The sequence below is a fragment of the Phacochoerus africanus genome, chromosome 1 (assembly GCF_016906955.1).
Source record: "Phacochoerus africanus isolate WHEZ1 chromosome 1, ROS_Pafr_v1, whole genome shotgun sequence".
NCBI classification, from domain to species: domain Eukaryota; kingdom Metazoa; phylum Chordata; class Mammalia; order Artiodactyla; family Suidae; genus Phacochoerus; species Phacochoerus africanus.
In genome coordinates, this window is record NC_062544.1 from 52,287,887 (window position 1) to 52,312,179 (window position 24,293).

The following is a 24,293-nucleotide window of genomic DNA, read 5'->3' on the forward strand; positions in this document are numbered from 1 at the left end:
TTCACAATTCCCTCACCACACACCCCATTTACAAGTTCTCATTATATCGATGTATTTCACTTTTTGTGCCTTCCTCTGGGGCTTCGTTTCCTCCCAGTAATGCTTATCATCAGAACGATATATTTCTGTTCTGATTTGCACTGCTTTTCCCCGCTGTTTACAATATCTCACCAGAAGGATTCTTTTCGGGTTTATCTCGTCTTTTCACCACAACGATATTTCGATTTCACCATTCCCTCACCACACACCCCATTTACAAGTTCTCATTATATCGATGTATTTCACTTTTTTGTGCCTTCCTCTGGGGCTTCGTTTCCTCCCCGGTAATGCTTATCATCAGAACGATATATTTCTGTTCTGATTTGCACTGCTTTTCCCCGCTGTTACAATATCTCACCAGAAGGATTCTTTTCGGGTTTATCTCGTCTTTTCACCACAACGATATTTCGATTTCACCATTCCCTCACCACACACCCCCATTTACAAGTTCTCATTATATCGATGTATTTCACTTTTTTGTGCCTTCCTCTGGGGCTTCGTTTCCTCCCAGTAATGCTTATCATCAGAACGATATATTTCTGTTCTGATTTGCACTGCTTTTCCCCGCTGTTTACAATATCTCACCAGAAGGATTCTTTTCGGGTTTATCTCGTCTTTCACCACAACGATATTTCGATTTCACCATTCCCTCACCACACACCCCCATTTACAAGTTCTCATTATATCGATGTATTTCACTTTTTTGTGCCTTCCTCTGGGGCTTCGTTTTCCTCCCGGTAATGCTTATCATCAGAACGATATATTTCTGTTCTGATTTGCACTGCTTTTCCCCGCTGTTTACAATATCTCACCAGAAGGATTCTTTTCGGGTTTATCTCGTCTTTCACCACAACGATATTTCGATTTCACCATTCCCTCACCACACACCCCATTTACAAGTTCTCATTATATCGATGTATTTCACTTTTTTGTGCCTTCCTCTGGGGCTTCGTTTCCTCCCGGTAATGCTTATCATCAGAACGATATATTTCTGTTCTGATTTGCACTGCTTTTCCCCGCTGTTTACAATATCTCACCAGAAGGATTCTTTTCGGGTTTATCTCGTCTTTTCACCACAACGATATTTCGATTTCACCATTCCCTCACCACACACCCCATTTACAAGTTCTCATTATATCGATTGTATTTCACTTTTTGTGCCTTCCTCTGGGCTTCGTTTCCTCCCGGTAATGCTTATCATCAGAACGATATATTTCTGTTCTGATTTGCACTGCTTTTCCCCGCTGTTTACAATATCTCACCAGAAGGATTCTTTTCGGGTTTATCTCGTCTTTTCACCACAACGATATTTCGATTTCACCATTCCCTCACCACACACCCCATTTACAAGTTCTCATTATATCGATGTATTTCACTTTTTTGTGCCTTCCTCTGGGGCTTCGTTTCCTCCCGGTAATGCTTATCATCAGAACGATATATTTCTGTTCTGATTTGCACTGCTTTTCCCCGCTGTTTACAATATCTCACCAGAAGGATTCTTTTCGGGTTTATCTCGTCTTTTCACCACAACGATATTTCGATTTTCACCATTCCCTCACCACACACCCCATTTACAAGTTCTCATTATATCGATGTATTTCACTTTTTTGTGCCTTCCTCTGGGGCTTCGTTTCCTCCCGGTAATGCTTATCATCAGAACGATATATTTCTGTTCTGATTTGCACTGCTTTTCCCCGCTGTTTACAATATCTCACCAGAAGGATTCTTTTCGGGTTTATCTCGTCTTTTCACCACAACGATATTTCGATTTCACCATTCCCTCACCACACACCCCATTTACAAGTTCTCATTATATCGATGTATTTCACTTTTTTGTGCCTTCCTCTGGGGCTTCGTTTCCTCCCGGTAATGCTTATCATCAGAACGATATATTTCTGTTCTGATTTGCACTGCTTTTCCCCGCTGTTTACAATATCTCACCAGAAGGATTCTTTTCGGGTTTATCTCGTCTTTTCACCACAACGATATTTCGATTTCACCATTCCCTCACCACACACCCCATTTACAAGTTCTCATTATATCGATGTATTTCACTTTTTTGTGCCTTCCTCTGGGGCTTCGTTTCCTCCCGGTAATGCTTATCATCAGAACGATATATTTCTGTTCTGATTTGCACTGCTTTTCCCCGCTGTTTACAATATCTCACCAGAAGGATTCTTTTCGGGTTTATCTCGTCTTTTCACCACAACGATATTTCGATTTCACCATTCCCTCACCACACACCCCATTTACAAGTTCTCATTATATCGATGTATTTCACTTTTTTGTGCCTTCCTCTGGGGCTTTCGTTTCCTCCCGGTAATGCTTATCATCAGAACGATATATTTCTGTTCTGATTTGCACTGCTTTTCCCCGCTGTTTACAATATCTCACCAGAAGGATTCTTTTCGGGTTTATCTCGTCTTTTCACCACAACGATATTTCGATTTCACCATTCCCTCACCACACACCCCATTTACAAGTTCTCATTATATCGATGTATTTCACTTTTTTGTGCCTTCCTCTGGGGCTTCGTTTCCTCCCAGTAATGCTTATCATCAGAACGATATATTTCTGTTCTGATTTGCACTGCTTTTCCCCGCTGTTTACAATATCTCACCAGAAGGATTCTTTTCGGGTTTATCTCGTCTTTTCACCACAACGATATTTCGATTTCACCATTCCCTCACCACACACCCCATTTACAAGTTCTCATTATATCGATGTATTTCACTTTTTTGTGCCTTCCTCTGGGGCTTCGTTTCCTCCCAGTAATGCTTATCATCAGAACGATATATTTCTGTTCTGATTTGCACTGCTTTTCCCCGCTGTTTACAATATCTCACCAGAAGGATTCTTTTCGGGTTTATCTCGTCTTTTCACCACAACGATATTTCGATTTCACCATTCCCTCACCACACACCCCATTTACAAGTTCTCATTATATCGATGTATTTCACTTTTTTGTGCCTTCCTCTGGGGCTTCGTTTCCTCCCGGTAATGCTTATCATCAGAACGATATATTTCTGTTCTGATTTGCACTGCTTTTCCCCGCTGTTTACAATATCTCACCAGAAGGATTCTTTTCGGGTTTATCTCGTCTTTTCACCACAACGATATTTCGATTTCACCATTCCCTCACCACACACCCCATTTACAAGTTCTCATTATATCGATGTATTTCACTTTTTTGTGCCTTCCTCTGGGGCTTCGTTTCCTCCCAGGTAATGCTTATCATCAGAACGATATATTTCTGTTCTGATTTGCACTGCTTTTCCCCGCTGTTTACAATATCTCACCAGAAGGATTCTTTTCGGGTTTATCTCGTCTTTTCACCACAACGATATTTCGATTTCACCATTCCCTCACCACACACCCCATTTACAAGTTCTCATTATATCGATGTATTTTACTTTTTTTGTGCCTTCCTCTGGGGTTTCTTTTCCTCCCAGTAATGCTTATCATCAGAACGATATATTTCTGTTCTGATTTGCACTGCTTTTCCCCGCTGTTTACAATATCTCACCAGAAGGATTCTTTTCGGGTTTATCTCGTCTTTTCACCACAACGATATTTCGATTTCACCATTCCCTCACCACACACCCCATTTACAAGTTCTCATTATATCGATGTATTTCACTTTTTTGTGCCTTCCTCTGGGGCTTTCGTTTCCTCCCAGTAATGCTTATCATCAGAACGATATATTTCTGTTCTGATTTGCACTGCTTTTCCCCGCTGTTTACAATATCTCACCAGAAGGATTCTTTTCGGGTTTATCTCGTCTTTTCACCACAACGATATTTCGATTTCACCATTCCCTCACCACACACCCCATTTACAAGTTCTCATTATATCGATGTATTTCACTTTTTTGTGCCTTCCTCTGGGGCTTCGTTTCCTCCCAGTAATGCTTATCATCAGAACGATATATTTCTGTTCTGATTTGCACTGCTTTTCCCCGCTGTTTACAATATCTCACCAGAAGGATTCTTTTCGGGTTTATCTCGTCTTTTCACCACAACGATATTTCGATTTCACCATTCCCTCACCACACACCCCATTTACAAGTTTTCATTATATCGATGTATTTTACTTTTTTTGTGCCTTCCTCTGGGGTTTCTTTTCCTCCCAGTAATGCTTATCATCAGAAGGATATGTTTATATATGCGCGCGCGCGCGCGCGGCACACACACACCCCCGGTTTATAGGGCCATACCCATGGCATAAGGAGGTGCCTACGCTAGGGGTGGAAACTGTGCTGTAGCTGCTGGCCTATACTACAGTCACAGCGACTTGGGATCAGAGCCGCATCTGCAATGTACACCACAGCTCATGCAACGGAGGATCCTTAACGCGCTGATCTAAGCCGGGGATAGAACCTTTGTCCCTCAAGGAAGGTAGTCAGATTCGTTTCCTAACTTCCTGTACCTTTTTGCCATTTACAATTTTTCATTAGAATGATTTATCTCAGTTAATTGTTTTTTTCTGGTTTTGGTTTGTTTTCCTCCCATTATATTTTTTTCATCATAACAATATATTTAAAAAAAGAGAGCGAATCATATATTTCAATTTGTATTGTTCCCCTCCTTTAAAAATTTTCATTAGAACGATATACTTGTTTTTTGTGTCTTTTTTTTGGGGGGGGGTGTATTTTCTTTCCAGCATTTTTTTTTCATCAGAGGTATATATTCTGATTTGCACCACATTCCCATCATTTACAATATTTCATTGGAATGATTTTTTTTTTTGGTTCTTTTTTTTAAAGTTTGTTTTCCTCCCAGTACGGTTTCTCATCAGAACAGTATATTTCTATTTTGATCTGCACTGCTTTTTTCCCATTTACAATTGTTCATCAGAATGATACATGTTGATTTGCACCATTCCTCTCCCTCCCATTTATAAACTTTCATTAGAGCAATATATTTCTTTTTGTGTGAGGCATTGCAGCTGTCAGTATAAATATTCACTAGCTGGTCTGTAGCCAGTTAAAAAGCTCAGGTTAAGGCAATTGATTTGGCTTGTTGTGTGGACTTTGTTTCTGGTAAATAAGAACTCTCACTTATGTTCACTGTGGATGTTATTTCATACCCCGCTCTATAATGCCTCTGCTCATCCTTTAAGTAGGAACCATCAGTAAATCAAATTAGATCAGCTTTGTCAATAGGAGCTTCTTCTTGGTCATTCCTGTGAACAAGAAGATAATCTGTTAATAAAAGGCAGTTCTGGAACAGAAGTTGCAGGGTTAAGGTTATTTCATCAAAACAAGGTAATGCTAGGTGCAGAAAGCAACAATACTTCATAAGAAATTAGCCCACTTACAGAATAGTGCTGCATGTGGTGAGTGTTCAGAAGAGACTCAACTGAGTCTGGGACATAAATAAAGGAAACCCTCATTACTGTTTCTTCAGCAGCCTTACATAAGACTGTCCTTGCTGAAATAGCCCCGATGCAAGGTGGAAATCCATTTGCTACTCCATCCAATTTAGTTTTAAAGTGTAAAAGCAAGTCAACTACAAACTTTTTCGTAAAAGCATCAGAGTAAGATGATAATTCTATAAATGACAAAAGACTTTAAAAACACTTTAGGGAGTTCCCGTCGTGGCGCAGTGGTTAACGAATCCAACTAGGAACCATGAGGTTGCGGGTTCGGTCCCTGCCCTTGCTCAGTGGGTTAACGATCCGGCGTTGCCATGAGCTGTGGTGTAGGTTGCAGACGCGGCTCGGATCCCGCGTTGCTGTGGCTCTGGCGTAGGCCGGTGGCTACAGCTCGGATTCGACCCCTAGCCTGGGAACCTCCATATGCCGCAGGAGCGGCCCAAGAAATAGCAACAACAACAACAATAACAACAACAAAAAGACAAAAAAAAAAAACACTTTAAAAACATAGCTAAAGGCATGATTACAATGCAGCTGTCAAGGAAACATGGCTATTTCTGTGACATTCAACATTTTAAGGCAATAACTAGAATTGCGACTTAGAACATACCAGGGCATTTCAAATTTTAGGAAGTTCATATCATTTCTAGACCATTTATAACCTAAGGTTTATCATTACTTATTTGACAATATGTCCCATGTAATTTTACAAACCAGATAAGCCTAATTAGTTTGATATCTGTCTCTGAGATGTTCAGGGGTCCTCTGAAGCATTCCAAAGTTAGCTAGAGGGCAAAAGAACTTCATTTACATTTTGGTTTGAGGAAATCTGTCAAACATATCAAAGGTTTTAAACATTTGGCTAAGTAGGATCATAAGTCACTGTGAAATAAGTCATTTAACCCAAGTGACCAGAATAGATTTCAAAGGCAAACACAGAGTTACATCAGATTATTTCAGAGTTAGTAAAGAAACTTTATAATCTGTTTATTAAAAGCAGATCAGTATTATAAGAAAACACCATCCTCTTAGAGAAAAATACACATTCTAGTTTCGAATGACTTTACCTTTAACATTAACATTTATTCCCTTGATTAAATTCAATCTATTCTTAGTTCCAACTATGCATAAGACTTTTTGACAGGGTTCCCTTTTTTTATTTCTTTTTTTTTTTTTTTTTTTGCTTCTTAGTGCTGCACCTGCAGCATATGGAGGTTTCCAGCTAGGGGTCTAATTGGAGCTGTTACCGCTGGCCTACACCACAGCTACAGCAACACCAGATCCTCATCTGTGACCTGAACCACTGCTCACAGCAACCTGGACCCTTAACCCACTGAGCAAGGCCAGAGATTGAACCTGCGTCCTCATGGATGCTAGTCAGATTCGTTAACCGCTGAGCCAGGATGGGAACTCCAGGGTTCCCTTTTTTAGATTTGCATTAATTTCTAGAAACATATGACACTTCATAACACCATCTTCCAACCAAGCAGAAAATACATATACTAATAGTCTGAAACATTTTTTGCCTCTTGGTTATAAGAGGTCAAAAGTTGGTAAACAGACTTCAGCAATTTATGTTTCAGTATTTTATCTTATTAAAAATAATCTAGAAAATCAATGGATTTCCATCACTTAACTTAATTTAACAGAACTCTACAGCTTCAAGTTACCAAAAATCTAGAGAAACTGTTTTTAGGCAGACATAACATAAAACATAGTTATTTTTAAAGAGTTCACCCCAATACTTTTTATCTCATTTATCTCTGCTTCATTGCTTATGAGGACATCGTCATACGAAGTTAATTTTCTTGTTGATAAATTTTATAACAACGATAACACGAGCTTATGACTTTCATTAAACTGAGGTGCAATAAAAGTATTATAATGTCAATGACTCCAAAGATATGTCCATATTAATTAAACTATCAACTTAATCTTGTTTTTATTCATTTAAAATTCATCCCAGCCCAGGACACTTTAAAACTTTGGGGCTAGTTTATGTTATATTAACAAATAATTGATTTGTAAGTGCCTATTTTTAAGTCAAGTAAACAGAGCTCTTTTATAATTTTGATAACACCATCCAAAGGTAGAGACATAGAATATTTATAACATGCACACAGACATATGTAGATACAGAAGTACACAGGCAGAAATCTCATAGTTTTCCAGCTTGAGTTTAAAAAGGCTTCTTTTCCCTTTTTCCTCTGAGTTTTAAGCTCTACTAGTTGGGTCAAACTGTAGTCTCAGGCAATGTGGACTGTGTTCAATGGAGAAGAGTTATAACTTCAAGCTTTCTCCCAGAAATACTTTTTTTTTTCCTTTTTTCTTTTTTTGCTATTTAGGACTGCACCTGCAGCATATGCAGGTACCCAGTCTAGAGGTCCAATAGGACCTGCAGCCACTGGCCTACACCACCCAGCCACAGCAACGTGGGATCCAAGCTGCATCTATGACCTGCACCACAGCTTGTGGCAACACCAGATCCTTAACCCACTGAAAGAGGCCAGGGATCGAACCTGAAATTTTGAAAACACATCTTATGAAGATGACTTTCTCTAACCCCTTATGAAAGAAAAACAGATTTGGAGTGTGAAAAGAGCCCAATTTAAGAGTTAAGAAAAGTGGAATTCCCTTGTGGCTCAGTAGTAAGGAGCCCAACTAGGATACTTGAGGACTCAGTGGAAGGAGGCAGGGGTTAAGGATCTGGCATTGCCATGAGCTGCAGTGTAGTTCACAGACATAGCTTGGATCTGGTGTGGCTGTGGCATTGGCTGGCAGCCACAGCTTTGACTGGACCCCTAGTCTGGGAGCTTCCATATGCCTTGGGTGAGGCTCTAAAAAGACAAAAAAAAAAAAAAAAAAAAAAAAGACAAAAAAAGAAAGAAAAGAGAAGAAATGTACTTGTGGCAAGTGTTGGCTTCATTTCAGTGAAGAGACCAGCTGGAGTTCCAGTGGGTGGCTGTCCATCAGGGAGCTGCACAGGCTTTGAGGCGTGGTTTCCCATTATTATTTGGTAAGCCTCATTCAGATATGATCTGAACACATTTCTGAGGGCAGCGTGGTGGACCGAATGTGTGCTGCTTCTGAGTCTAGCTCCCCAAGGAATCACCCTTGAGCAGGTTCAACTCTCTTCCACATCTCAGTTTCTCCCTCCAACACTCTAAAATTGCCCTGGGTGCTCAGAGCACAAGGTGATCAGCCCCTATATTATGGATTCTCTGTGAGCAGAATTTACTTCATGGTAGCAGTGGGATCCCCTGTAAGTCCTATGTGCACCATCACTGTCACAAGGATTGAATCTCTGACACTTCCCCTAGGTTCTCAGTCACCTGAGAAAGCCTTGTGGCCAGAAAGAACAAATGTCCCTTTTCTTAGGAGCTGAACCTCTCTCATTTCACTAGCAAACAGTTTCTTCACATCATATATACACAACCTTTCCAATTTAAGTCAAAAATTTAAAAAGCCAGTCAACTCAGTTCACTCCAAAATTCCCCCTAGGTCCCTGCTTAGGAAATGTCAATAGCCCCCTGGGACTCCAAGTCCCAAGTAAAACAGCTTGAGTAAAATGTAGGATGTCATCTAAGGCAATGATGTCCCAAGATATCAAGAGAACTCACCGAAGGAAGGAGGAATACCAAGAAGCTGGTGGGGCTCAAAGGGCCCAGCTGGTACCAAGTACAGGTTCAGAGCAGACTCCAGGTGTTCACTGGTGCGTGTCTCTGATATCCTGCCCACTATGCCAAGCAAATGATGGAAATTTAATGGATCAAGTTAAGAAGCAAAAGGGAATTTTATTCAAGCCAAAGTGAAGATTGCAATCCAGGAGATGATTCTTAGAAGCTCTGAGAACTGTTCCTCCTGTAATCAAAGGCACAGTCATATACATTTTCCAAAGGATCTTACATCAAAATGACATGCTGACATGTTACATAAAGTTCACTAAAGATACAATGTCCAGGTAAACACACACAAAGCAAGCTGTATGTCACTGTGGACCCCCCCCCACACACACACACCGCCACCGCGCACCCCCCTCGGAGTTGGGAAAGTGCTAATCTTGAAGAAGTTACATTGCTGGCTTTGGGGCAGGTAAAGGAGAAAAATAATCTTTGCAATAGAGCAGGAATTCCCATTTCTGAGGCGGTCTGGTGGACATGTGATGCACAGGCATACTGCACATTAGGGAGGCAGGGAGGAGGCTGAATGGGGGGTGCTAAGGAGAGAGAGAATTTTAAGTTCACATTTTCTTGTGCTGGTTGAAAATACAGACTTTATTTCATCACAAATAGTCCAACAGTTAACCCATTCCCTCAAAAGGCACAAGATCCTGGTTCCATTTTTGGACCGTGTGGCACCCATATTTGCCTTTGAATTCCCTAAGACATCTTAATTCTGTCAGCCAGGTTTCCCACAGCAGTTTCAAAACAAAAGGAATTACTGAGAAGCTTCTTACCTTTTGAGTTGAGTAGGGTGACTTACCAAGAAGCTTCCATAAAGGTCCCTTGATGAAATCGGAGAGCAGAACACAAAGGGAACAGAGCTGGGATCCCAGATCCGTCAAAAATCATTGAGCAGAATGGGATCCGCCAGTGCAAGCACCACTTACTCAACCAGCGTTGATGTTCTTCATCGCTCTTTCCTTCCTACTTCTGACAACAATGATTACAAGAAAATTCAGAAGGCTTTACTGGATAGCAATGTTTTATTGAGGGAGAAACAAACTGTTCGAAAAGAGTACGATTTCATACCTAGAACAAGTATGAAGCTCAGAGGTTTGATGTTTCCCAACAGCTTGTAAAGGGAACAGGAGGAAGTTGTTTGACCTTGACAGTGATTGCTTTTTATGATAAGGGTTTCCAGGGGAGCAGATCACCACAGTATGCGGTTTTGTACCTTTTTTTTTTTTTTTAAATAGTTTTCAAAGGCATTTACAAGAAATACCCTAATCTAAATTTCCCGTAAGCTCTCAAATAAACTCGATTTAGTTTTGCTTAGGTGGCTCATTCTGTTTTGCCAGCTAGGGAGATTTTTCAAACCTGGTCTAGATTTTATTATGAAAATTTAATCTCACTCCATTCATTTCATTTTATCACCTTCAACTCAGATCTTTCTCGGTGTTGGTACAGCTCAATTCTCAGTCTCCGCAGTTTCTAGGCAGCAGAACCTTTAAAAGAGCCAAGAGGGATTGTTTTTTTGTCTTTTTGCCTTTTCTGGGGCCACTCCCCAGGCACGTGTAGATTCCCAGGCTAGGGGTCCAGTCGGAGCGTAGCCACCCGCCTACGCCAGGGCCACAGCAACACAAGATCCGAGCCGCGTCTGCAACGTACACCACAGCTCACAGCAACGCCGGATCCCCAACCCACTGAGCAAGGCCAGGGATGGAACCGGCAACCTCCTGATTCCTAGCCGGATTCGTTAACCACTGCGCCGCCACGGGAACTCCAAGAGGGATTTTTGACTTGGGCCACAACATGGCCATCTGCACTGCCGCCTGCCTTGCTGGTCGCCACGCCATTAGGTGCTCTGTCCGCGTTTTGCGCGTCGCGGCCTCGGCAAGTACACTGGGTTGGCGTTTTCTCAGGAGCAGTTCCCACTAGGGCCGAGCTGGTGCTTTCTCGGGGGTTGAAACCCGGAGCCCGTCCCCCCTTGCCCCCCCCCACCCCCGCGACCCTGCGGTGGGTGGCCGGCCTGAAAATCGCATTCACGGGCACACCCCGACTTGTACGCCTGGGGAATCAGTGACAAGCTGACGCGGAACCTGCCAAATCGAAACCGGCTCTAAGCAAATGCTCAGCGGCTGGGGCCAGCCACCCACTCCGGGGCTGGGGGGTGGGGGGAGGGAATGAAACGGCAAGGCCTCCGGGCTGCGACCCCTGAGAAACACCAGCTCCGCTCCAGTGGAAAATACTTCCGAGAAAACGCCGGGCCAGTGCTCTTGCCGAGGTCGCGACGGACAAAACGCGGACAAAGGAACGAAAGGCACCGCGACCAGCAAGGCGGACGCCATGCGAAGAGGCAATGTTGTGGCCAAAACATCCGTCTTGGCACTTTTAAGGGTGCTGCCACCTAGAAACTGCGGACACCGAGAATTGAGTGTTGCTAACAGGGAGAAAGACCGGACTTGCAGGTGATAAAATGAATGGAGTGGGATTAAAATTTCAAAATAAAATACAGACCAGCTTGAAAATCCCCCCAGCAGACAAAACAGTGTGAGCCGTTTAAGGCAAAACTAAATCGAGTTTATTTCAAAACTTACGGAAATTTAATGTAGGCTATTTCTTACACATGCCTTTGACAACTGTTTTTAAAAACAACCCTCAAGTAACGGTCCAAAACCGGGATGCGATAACCACCGCTTAGCCAATCTCCTTCCCGCTGGAAACCCCCATTGTAATAACCAATCACTGTAAAGGTCAAACAGCTTCCTGTTTGCTTTGTCAGCGGTCCCGAAAGGTCAATCCTCTGAGCTTTATACTTGGTTTCCGTTTGAAACGTACCGGTTTGTGAACAGTTTGTCTCTCCCTCAGTAAAATATTTCTATCCAGAAAACTTTTCTGAATTTTAACCGTGTTGTCGTCAGGTAGAATGGGAAGAATACCCCTTAAGCACCCAGAGGCAGATAAGGTACTGATAGCCAAGGAGCCTGCTGTGTTAACTGCCTTCTGGTGGCTCTGGGAGTTTGAGGGTAAATCTCAGGTAAGAGTAGAGTTCCACTCCCTTTGTGTTGAAATCTCAGGTTTTGTTGAAGGGTCTTTGCGGAAGCTTCGTAGTAAATCACCTTAATTTGCTCAAAAGAAGAGCACTTATGATTCCTTGTTTTGGAACAGCTGTTGAAAAACCAGGCCGTCAGATTTTTTTAAAAGATGCCTCAGGAGACTGGACTAGTATCCATGCAGAGGTGGCTTGGATCCCTTGTGGCTATGTGGCTGTGCCTGGCAGCTGCAGCTCTGATTCAACCTTAGTCTGGGGAAACTTGCATATGACCCAGGTTGGCCCTAAAAAGACAAAAACAAAACAAAACAAACGCTTTAGGGAATCTCAAGTCAAAGATGGGTTCCACTTGGTCCAAAACTGAAATTAGGATCTTGAGCCTGTTAGGAAAATGGGTGAACCTTTGGATAATGTGGAATTATAGTGGCCATTGAGGAATCTTGGGCTTACACAAGGTAGTTCTTCTTAGGGGTCCTCTTAAAAAGAGAGGATCCTGGAAACTATGGGTAGCCATACAACACATTCTTTAATTGGTATGCAGAAGGTGCAGAATGTACTAAAATGACTCCAGAAATAGCTTCGCTAAAAGAACTTTTACAGAGCAGGAGATAAGTCTTTAGTAGAAAGCTTTAGGCATCAGCAGGTAACCTTAGCTTATTCCATCTCCTAGCAGCACAGTTTGGATGTAGCTAAACTTTTGAGTTTTGTGTTATTAAACCTGACACATGGCTAAGAATTTTAAATGAAAGCTGCAACGTTTCTGTGTGTGTATATTTATTTATGTATATCTGTATGCTTACGTAGATCCGTCTAATATATGTATGTATGTTATATGTATGTAGTATTTAAAAGATTTCTACTTAATTGGCTTAAAGAAAACTAAGCAATTATATAAATTATGTCTTGAACTCTCAGAAATGTAGAAAGTAACCCACATGGTTTTCAGGTTCCCACGATCTGGAATAATCTTCGGTTAATTAAAAGGTAGTTTAAGTTTTCAGGTTTCATTAAAACAAACATGTCTTCAGAGTCGTCAAGGTTGTATATAATGCAAAGATACAACTTTTTCTACCTGGGTTTACTAGTCTAATAAATTCATGTTATCTCTGTCTTTTGAAATTTGTCAGCAAGAAAAATAAGGTGATGGTTAGCTGCGTAATGTTAATCCAAACAAAAGACTGTAAAACACAAGTCATTTAAATAGGTATAAGTCAGATAAAAGTTTATATTAAGTTAAAATTAAATGATGGATATTCATTGAATATCTAAGTCATTTCCAGAGACGCTAATATACTGAAATATTAATTGCTAAATCTAGGTTAAAGTTGATCTACTTTTGCCTTCTTAATTTTTTACAAGGAGACGAAAGATATTTGGGTCTAGTAGTAAACATTTTCCCCTATATCAAAATTATGTAGTGAAAGACATATCTCTGTAAGAATTACAACTTGTTACGATTTATATCATGTTTGCTCATATATGTATTATATAAATATTCATAGCATGCTAATATATGACAGTTTACAAATGTCAGCTTCCTAGTTTTCACTGGAAAGTAAAGCTTACTAATGGTTAACTATATAATCAATATGTGAAAGTAAAACTGCTAGAAACAATAAGACAGATGAGAAAAAACTGTATAAATTGAGAGGAAAATGGGACATGTTTTAATACACAGAGCATGAGAGCCATATATTATATGTTTTCGTTAAGGAAAAAAAGAGTAATTTTGTTCTAAAATAAAATGATTATTTCAAAAAAAGGGAAGAAAAAAATCTAAGTGGATATATTAATTTGTGGGTGTAATTATTTTGTTGTGTTAAAGCTAGCATGAATAGATTTATCCATGAGGGTTTTTTTAAAAATGAGGTAAATAATGCACTGATATAAAACTAAAATTTAATTTTCTTTCCTTAATTTTCTGTTAAAACCACAAAATAGTTTAGATGATTTGTCTGCTCTTTATAAGATTAGAAAGGTTTTGATATATTTTCTATGTAATCTTAAAAACAAACCTTCTGTGCTTTATCAAAATATTTCCTGTGCTTTATTTTAGAGTCTTTATCAGGTTTTTGATTACTTATATAACAAAGATTTTTCAATATTAAAAGAACTAAGGATTGTTTTTGCCACCTTTTTTTTTTTTTTACTACTTTGTAACTTTCTGTGTTTGTCTCTGAAATCTTCTAATTATGTTTATTAGACTGGTTAACTAAATATTATTTTACTGTGACCTGTGGTCCTATTTGGTCAAGTATTATACACCTTTTGACATTTTTGACAAACTATCCAAAATCAAACCTGAATGAAGTAGTTTTGAACTTGAACTAACTTTGGAATTTTCCAGAGAGTCCCTGGAAAATCTCAAAAAGATTTGTTCTCCCCTCCTATAAAAAGACAAGATATTAAACTGATTAGGCTCATGGGATATGTTAAATTGCGTAAGAAACATTATCGAGGAAAAAGTGATAGGTTATATCTTATGTGTCTATATTATAAATATAAGATCAGAAATTATATGAAATTCCACCAAATCTTATATGTCCTGAAATATGGGTATCAGTCATAATGTCAGTTATTATCTTAAAATATTGTAAATCACAAGAATGACCAAATTTACTTGTGATTTGCATCATTTCTTAGTGAACTGTCACTAGATATTTAACTATGGCTATTTTTTGTTTCTTGTCATTCATGGATCGTTATTGCTTTCTTCTTTTTTAATTAAAGTATAGTTTATTTACAGTCTTGTGCCAATTATTGCTTTATTCTTGATTCTTCTCAGAAATCATTTACAATCATCAGCATGCAGAAATGCTTCATCTTCAAGAAGTTCATGGAAAAGACTCTAGAATTTAAGTTCATGATAACTTGAAGATCATAACAGCAAACTGGGTAAGAATTTCCCAAACTAATGAATGATACTGATAAACTGTAATGCTAAAACTGGTACCCCAAGATCAAGCAAAACAAAAATTAATTAAATGAGACTGAATAAACTGAGGAAGATGATTATAATTTTTATGACTTTATTTGCAAAATTGTTGGTTCTTTAATGTTTTGTTTTCTAGACTCTACCTATTTTCTCTGTTTTAAAAAGGCTATCTAGATCTTTATATACGTTCCTTTTTTTTTTTTTTTGTCTTTTCTAGGGTCACACCCGTGGCACATGGAGGTTCCCAGGCTGGGGGTCAAATTGGAGCTGTAGCCTCTGGCCTATGCCAGAGCATAGGGGATCAGCAACTCGGGATCCAAGCTGAGTGTGTGATCTACACCACAGCTCATGGCAACACTGGATCCTTAACCCACTGAGCAAGGCCAGGGATCAAACCCGTAACCTCATTGCTCCTAGTCGGATTCGTTAACCACTGGGCCACGGGAACTCCAACATTCTTTTTCTCACATGGCTATCTAGAACTCTAGACATTTGGTAAAACATACTATTGTGAACAAAAGTTGGAACATTGATCTTTTCCATCCCTATCCAATCCCTCCAGAATTCAGTACCTCTTATTAAATATTCTTATTTTTCATGACAATATAGGTAAGTACATAAATTCGACAGGAATCGGAACTCCTTGTAACAGGACACTACTGGACAGGCCCTTAGCTTTACTTCTTAGACTATAGAGACTTTTAAAGGGTCTGTTCTGAGATGCCTTAATATCAGACAATTTTGAAGAGTCAAGGTTGACTTTATAGAGTCAATAAAGCCCCTTGGTTATTACCAACATTTTGACTGAAATGTCCTATTTGAGAAGATGCATAGAATCATGAGTCTTGAGACACTTATGTAAATAACCAAGCCAAGTGAAGTGATACTAGATTAATTTTACAAACATATTAGTTTCATCGTAATTACCTTTGATGAAAATTGGCCGAGTAGAATGTTTTCATAGAAAACCAAAACATACCCACTATCAGATTGTAGTTCTGTTCATTGTCGTTGAGATTTTGTTGTTTATCTGTAAACTTTATAGAAATTACCAAAGCAAATCATGTGTGGACAGCCTTCATGCCTTTTACTATGTGGGGCATTCAGAGAGTTCATCCGAACACCCAGAAACATCATCACAGTCAGTCAAACTGCAAACCAGGAAAATCCATCTGGTTAAAACTGTCATCCTCATTCCACCACGTAAGGATGCTTGAAACTCAAATCTTCTCAACTGGTTGCTGTCCAGATTCAGAAACTGAGTTGATAATTTGCTCCAAGCATTAAGTTTTGTTTCCATAGAAATGCCTTTGATTAAATACTTGACTGCACACATCCAATGAAAGCCAACTCAGATGAAAGCTCACCTACCACACTGCCTTCTGAAATAAAACATCCTCATGTCTGTCCTCTCTGAAATAATCATGAGTATATCTTACTGATAATACATTATGTTGTACCAATGTAAATAATTCATCAAAAAATTGTAATCCAATTACACATTATCAGACAAAAATTACAGGTTGACTTAGAAAGGTAAAACTGGAATCTGATTATAACTGATTATTTTTTCGGTTAAATCTTGGCTCCTTGGAATCTTTCCTTCTCAGTGTTTTTCAGCTTTTGTCTATTATTTTTTTTAATGACCACCATGTTAATCTCTCTAGTACACAGTATCCTCTCAAGGGTTTAATTGCCTTTGGGCAGTCACTCACACAATAAGTGCTAACCATCAGAACCTGGACAACTCCCAGAACTGGGTGATGGGTGTGCAGCTATTGATAACAGGCACTTTGCCACTACCATTTCAAATGTTTAAACAGTGGAGACTGCATGACTCTGAGTGCCAATGACTAGATCCCAGACAGAGTAAAGTTCTACTGGTTTTCACACTCTTGCCTTGGTAAGAGAGTGACCAAAACATGGAAGGGGGAATTAAAAGAAAATAAAATGAGACAAGGCTTGAGAATTCCCCAAACAGACAAAATCATTTAATCCAGGTAAGCAAAACTAAATAGAGCTTATTTCACGAATATAAGTGCAACTTTTCATGTGTAGTAGTTATTCTTGTAAATGCCTCTGAAAAATGATAAAAGAAAGTTAAGCTATCCTTCTAAATTTGTATAAGAAAACCACTTTTAACCAAGCCTATACAGTCTGGAAACACCCACTGTAATTAACAATTGTTGCAGAGGTTAAACAACTTCCCTGTTTTTACTTTATAAGCCAGCCTGTAATTGTAACATTGTGTCTTTGAGCTTCATACTAGACTTGGCTTTGAAATATCCCAGTTTATGGACAGTTTGTTTCTGGCTCAATGAGATATCTACATCAAGTAGAAGTCTTTGCAATTTGGAAATTTCGTTGTGGCTCAGCGGAAATGAATCTGACGAGTATCAGTGAGGACACAGGCTTGATCCCTGGCCTCGCTCAGTGGGTTAAGGATCTGGCATTGCCGTGAGCTGTGGCGTAGGTCGCAGAAGTGGCTCAGATCCAGTGTTCCTGGCGTGGGACCCCCTACCCTGGGAACCTCCACATGCTGTGTGTGTGGCCCTAAAAAAAGACAAAAAGACAAAAATAAAATAACAGTGTAAAATAGTTTAACATTAAAAATAAATTTAGGGTTCCCATCATGGCGCAGCAGAAACAAATCTGAGGATGTGGGTTTGATCCCTGGCCTCGCTCAGTAGGTTAAGGATCTGGTGTTGCAGTGAGCTGTGGTGTAGGTCACAGACATGGCTCGGATCCAGCATTGCTGTGTCTATAGCATTGGAAGCTGTAGCTCTGATTGGGCCCCTAGCCTGGGAACTTGTATGTGCCACCTCTGGTGTGGCCATAAAGAAAAAAAAAAGCAAAAAATAAATTTAAATAAAAATAATAAATTAAAATTAATAATCATAAAGTTGGACATAAAATTTTAAAGTTAAAAAAATCTTAAATAAAATATGACAAAATAGGCCATGCTTGAATGTCCCCCAGGCTACAGCATTTAAGTCCCTAGGCAAAAGTAAGTCCATCTTATTTCAAGAAATACCTTAACTTAGTGTATTTCTTATAAATGCCTCTGAACTCCATAAAAGAAATGCCATCTTACAAAAATGGTATAAGGTTATCCCTTTTTATAATACCATGCCATCTGGACACTCCCAGCCACAGCTACCAATCTTTGCTAAGGTTAACAACAGTCTCTGTAGCTTTAGAGCAATCGCATAACATCATGCCTTTGAGCTTCCCAGTAGACCTGGGGCAAATGTGCTGTGACAGAAAAAGCCCCATCAAATGCTACTAAGGGCATCGAAAAAGGGTACAGGGGCTCAGGGCTAATCTCATCGTTCCACCACCATCAAAGAGTGTTAGGCAGACAGACACTAGCTGTGTGAGGGCACAGAAAGCCATGGCTCAGGGAGAGGTGGGCCCCGCCAAAGGCATACTTTAGCTTTGGAGCGACGACCAATGCTGCAACTCCAGAGCCACTGGGACTTGCTCTTCCAAAACTGGAATTTGCTATGACTGAAAAATTGTAGGCTGGAATAAATCCCGACTTGTACCCTAAGGAATGGCTCCAGCGGGACTTGCTCAGTTTAGAAATCACTCTGACCCAATGCTTTATCCAAGCTGAGACTCAGGAAAGCCGACTGGGAGCACCTGAAATAGTGCCAGCTACAAGCAATGCCGACAACGGAGCACAGAACGGTGCACCCACCTAGGAAGAGTACCGAGAAAGAGCTAGTTTGGAAGAAAGAAACGGTGTGGCCACGGAGAAAACAACTCAATATAAACGTGTTCTGTGACAGATATGCCTCGGGCTCAGCACAGCCAGGGAAAGTGCAAGGGGAACAGGCTTGGTGCAAGCTTTGGGACCGCGGCTATTAAGACCGCATGGGGGTGGTTGGATGCAGCGGTGCTAGAACCCGGTTAGGTCCTGGGAGTATTTGGGGGTTCTACTTCTGAGACCTTTGCTGCCCCACACTCTCCTCCTACCGGGGCAGAGAAATGGGCAGTTTCGGTGCAGCTATGGCCCAGGAAACCCCAAAGCTGCTCGTGTAGCAATGAAGTAGATGAGAAAGCGCCAAGTAGCTCTCATCTCAGAACTAGGACAGTGTTTGCTGCGTTCATGTGGAAAAAACGTCCTTATGGATGGAAAGACCGCCCTTGGCTGGCCGTGCGCCAATCAGAGGCTCAACCCTGAAAACTGCCTCCACGGACCTTTAAAAGTAGAGACAAAACTTAGATTGAAAAAGATACATGTACTGGTATGTCTATTGCAGCACTATTCACAATAGCCAAGACATGGAAACAACCCATATGTCCATCCGCAGATGAAAGGATTAAGAAGATGTGGTATATAAACACAATGGAATACTCTTCAGCCATAAAAAAGAACAAAGTAATGCCATTTGCAGCAACATGGATGGACTAGAAACTCTCATACCAAGTAAAGTAAGTCAGAAAGAGAAACACAAATACCACATGATATCACTTATACCTGGAATCTAATACATGGCACAAATGAACCTTTCCACAGAAAAAAAAAAAACAAAACTCCTGGACTTGGAGAACAGACTTGTGTTTGCCAAGGGGGAGGGAGTGGGCCGGACTGGGATTCTGGGGTTAATAGATGCAAACTATTGCATTTGGAGTGGATAAATAATGAGATTCTGCTGTATAGCACAGGGAACTGTATTTAGTCACTTGTGATGGAGCATGATGGAGGATAATGTGATAGATATGTATGACTGGGTCACTTTGCTGCAGGGTAGAAATCGACAGAACACTCTAAACCACCTATAATGGAAAAAAATCGTTAATTAAAAAGAAATGTAAAAGTACTGGGAGGGAGCAGGCTTCCCCGGCAAGTGACAACAGATGATGCCAGCCAGCAAGAAACATCAGGCTTATCATTTTCAGTGATAAAAATATATAGTTACATCTGCATAATCCCAAACTACATGTCACTAGAAATAAAGCAGAAGGCCTGATTTTGAAACGACATCCCAGAGGCCACATATTTGGTGACTGTGGCAACAGAGCTTGAATTCAAGGGGGTGGTTCCAACCAAGTGGGAGGGAAAAACACTGAGGTAGCCACCACTGAGGTAGTCTTACAGCAGAATTGCAGATCCTTGCCCATGTGGATGCCCCAGGACCCCCTACGGTGGTGTTTGTAGGTTTTCTGGGTCCCAGGCAACCACCTGATCTGTAGTATTTGGCTTCCCTGAGGCTGAAGTTGGGCCAGACAGGAACCCAAGGGTCAACTCCCAGGCAGTCCAGTCTGGGAAAAGTCCAAACTACCCATGGTACAGAGAAAGTCTGAGTCCATATCATTCCTACTCCCAGCCACTGCCCCCCCCCATTTTGATTTTAAAACAACTGTAATTTGGAGTGTGTAAATTGCAGATCCTCTAAATACATCATCCCCCATTTTAGCAGCTTCTGCCTAGGGAAAGTGAATGGAGCTAATGGCACAATTTTCACAGTTTGGAGGGCCAGGCGTGTCATTTGGAGCGCTGATCAGTAGGTCTTTGCCTGGAGCACGGGGCTCCCCACTGGGACCCATCTCTCCTCTGTACACTGTAGCCAGGCAGGCACCTTCTTCTCTTTACAAGGCAGATGTCCACTTTGTTCACACCTGCGCAGACATATCTCTGCTCCTTGGCACAGCAATGCTGCAGCCAGCTCTTGGGGGCCACCACTGAAATGCGCCCCCCACATCACTTGCCAGCGAGCTGTTCCTGCTCACAGGATCCATCATCTATAGACTTAGAGCCCACTTACAGAGGGGCTTGAGGTTCCTGGTCTCCAGAGCGTGCCCATTGTGGTTTCTAAATAAGGGTCTACATTTCCTAAGGTAAATGTACTTCCCTCTTGGTTCTGTGGTTGAAAATTCATGTAATACTCAAGCTAGGGAGAAAAAGGAGATTTTTTTCGTTGAGTCAAACTGAGGATTATAACCCAGGAGACAGGCAGACTCTCAGAAGCTCTGAGGACTGTTCCACCTGTCAGGAGCTAGCGATGTAGTCTTACACATTTTGGGGACAAAGAATCATGCATCATATTGACAAGTTAACCTTCCACATACAGTCCATCAGAGGTGTTTTGGTTGGGCTGTGCATGTTCAGAGCGAGCCTTTAGGTCAGGGTGACACCCCCCCCCCCCGTAGGGGATGAGAAAGAAATATTAACCTCAAAAAGGACAATGCTAGTGTCAGAAGAAAGGGGTCATCTTCCTTAAAGGCTGATTGCCTCCTCCTGCCTTGAGGAGGTCTCCTTAATGTATCGTGCAGAGGCACATTGCCCCTCGGGAAAGGCCCATGACCGGTGGGGACACGTTATGTCTGTTTTGTTTCTGACTTATTCTGATGGCCCTGCCATGGGGAAACGTATGACTTATGCATCATCCCCCCACCCCCTTTGATCATACATTTCCCTTGATAGGAAGCATTAGGTGATCCAACATGTGGCCTCTGTATGCCACAGTGGTTGGTTCCCTGCCCAAGATCATGATGTCCCTTGATGCTAGGTCTTAATAAGCCAGTAAATATTTCCTTTCTGAGGGTTATACTAGTAGAATGCTTGGCAAGGATGAGAGTCAATTCGAGGATGTCTAATGGACTTATGCCAATTTTAGCCTATATGTGCATTGTACATGTCCATTATCTTATCTTAAAGTCATTTAAGCATTATTCTTTTTGTTTTTTGTTTTGGCTGCTCTGTGGGTATATGGAGTTCTGGGGCCAGGGATCAGATTGGAGCCGCAGTTTTTGCACTGTAGCTGTGGCAACACAGGATCCTTTAACCCACTGTGCTGCCTAGGGGGTCAAACCTGTGTCCTAGAGCTGCAGAAGTGCTATCAATACTGTTTTACTGGCAGGGATTCCTAAGCATTATTATTTTAATTGGAGTTTTGAATATACATTAAAAGGCATAAGGGGGAGTTCCTGTAGTGGCTCAGTGGAAACGAATCTGACTAGGATCAATGAGGATGCAGGTTGGATCCCTGGCCTCTGGCCGTGGGTTAAGGATCTGGCGTTGTCGTGAGCTGTGGTATAGCTCACAGTCGTTGCTCAGATCCTGCGTTGCTGTGGCTGTGGCATAGGCTTGCACCTGTAGCTCTGATATGGGAACCTTCGTATGCAATGGGTATGGCCTGAAAAACACCAAAAAAAAAAAAAAGAAAGAAAAGAAAAAGAGAAAAGAAAAAGGCGTAAGGCATTATTACTCTATAAATGATAGGGATTATCATCAATGTAGCCAACAGCTAGAACAAAGTCATAAGCAGAGTTTAGACTATGAATCCTGGGGCTGAAAATGTTACCTAAGGTTTCATTTAGAATAGGAAGGGGATCCTTCAACATATAAATTTGATTTTTCATGTGTCATTAGATGAGCTGTATTTAGAGGGCTCATCTCACATGAAAATGCAACATTCAGTTTGGATTATAGCATAAGTTCCCCCTGGCAAAGCAGTTTTAAACGTGAGTCAGTGGATATTTTTACATTGTTTTCCCCACCACAGAACTTTAGAATTGAGTAAATTAATCAAATATAGAAAGCAAGCATAGAAGTATATGTTGCTGGGGAAACATTTCATAGATTACACATTTGACCAATCATCTTAACTTGTACAATCATTGTCCTTGTGCTTTTGGCAGTAGACTTAAAGCAAGCAGTGCTACATGCTGTGAGTAACTTGATAGCTAGGAAAAGGATAGTAATACCTATTATGAAAATAATAACCACCTATGAAGCAGGGTGGAAAACATTCCCTAGTCCTGAGGGAGCCACCTAAACAGATCATTTAGAGGGTCAGTCTTTCTTACATCTTTCAACCATTTTACCTTTTGGAAAATTTTTTCTATGTGCATCTCAACTTCTCCAGAGGTGTTTGACATAAGAGCAACTAATAGTGTAAACAATAGCACAATCCCTCCTTTTTGGGCCAGTAGAAAATCCAAGGTTTTTTTTTTTTTTTTTTTTTTTTTTTTTTTTTTGTCTTTTTAGGGCTGCACCTGTGGCATATGGAGGTTCCCAGGCTAGGGGTCTAATTGGATCTGTAGCCTCCGGCATACACCACAGCCGTGCCAGATCCAATCTGAGCCGAGTTTGCAGCTTACACCACAGCTCACGTCAACACTGGATCTTTTAACCCACTGAGGCCAGGGGTCGAACCCCCAACCTCATGGTCCCTCGTCAGATTCCTTTCCGTTGTGCCACAACGGGAACTCCGGACAACTGTGTTTTAATAGAACTATTGGTCCTTTCTACCAATCCTGAGGATTGAGAGTAATGTGTACAGTGAAAATTCTGCATTATAGGTCAAATCTTACAAACGAAGTTAATAATTTGTTCAGTAAAATGGGTTCTTTAGTCTCTATGTAACTCAGAAAGAATTCCACAAACTGAAATTATTCTTTCAAATGTAATTTGCCGACTGTTCAAGCCATTGCTCTTCACACTCCATCTGGTGTAATAAAATACATGCATTACTAAGATGTATTTGCAATCTTGAAGGGAGGGGCACCTGGATAAATTCTAACTTCAAAGGGCCCGTTAGGGAGGGGAAAATGGCCTTGAGAACCATGTAGGGGTTGCTAGGATTATATTTATGGCAGAGAGAATGTTGGCCATAAACCTTATGAGCCACAGTGGGAGAAAGTTTCCAGATATAATGCTTTACCATAACATCATTTTTTTTCAGGTGCCCAGTGGGAAGAAAAATGATGGAATGTCATGTCAAGGAATGCACATGTTGTAGTAGAATTGAGCACTTATAGGTACTACAGGCCTGTTATTTGGTCTGAAACATTTTTGTGAGAGGTGAGTGAAATATTGTTCTTTTTCCTTTGGTACCTTCCTTTCACTTCTGAAGCCAGTTGTTGAGCTTGCAAAATAAATTTGTTAACAACTTCATCAGAATCATGTTGGAGCAGAGAGAATTCTCAAATTTAGGTGGAAGGCTCATGGCCGTTTGTTTAGTGTAGCATAAGGCAGCTGATTCCCTGTGGCCTCCATTGAATCAGATTTGGAGTATCCAGGTATTATTAAAATCCAGGTATTTTAATAACAGTCAGCTGCTCGGGCAACGGAATGGAATCTAATAGCTTTGGAGACTAGTGTCCATTTTTTACGGGCTGGCCAGAAGTGGTGATAATCCTTTCTGTTTTTATAGCATTCCAAAATAAGGAACCACTTATAAAAGGTAGAGTGACCGTCAGTGTAAATATTTGTTAT

At 40.8% G+C, this 24,293-nt stretch overlaps 2 long non-coding RNA genes across 3 annotated transcripts; one reads left to right on the forward strand and one right to left on the reverse strand.

Moving 5' to 3' along the window:
• Positions 1-4,708: 4,708 nt before the first annotated feature.
• LOC125119375 (uncharacterized) lies at positions 4,709-10,692 on the reverse strand. Its single transcript, XR_007133080.1, has 3 exons — positions 10,167-10,692; positions 9,036-10,067; positions 4,709-5,223 (listed from the first exon to the last, which is right to left on the reverse strand). It is a non-coding gene; the product is annotated as an uncharacterized LOC125119375 (long non-coding RNA).
• Positions 10,693-11,443: 751 nt separating this feature from the next.
• Positions 11,444-23,908, forward strand: LOC125119379 (uncharacterized). 2 transcript variants are annotated; one of them, XR_007133082.1, is made up of 3 exons: positions 11,444-12,114; positions 14,915-15,024; positions 23,761-23,908. It is a non-coding gene; the product is annotated as an uncharacterized LOC125119379 (long non-coding RNA). The 2 variants fall into 2 exon arrangements; XR_007133083.1 differs by having other exon boundaries at positions 11,444-11,545.
• Positions 23,909-24,293: the final 385 nt, after the last annotated feature.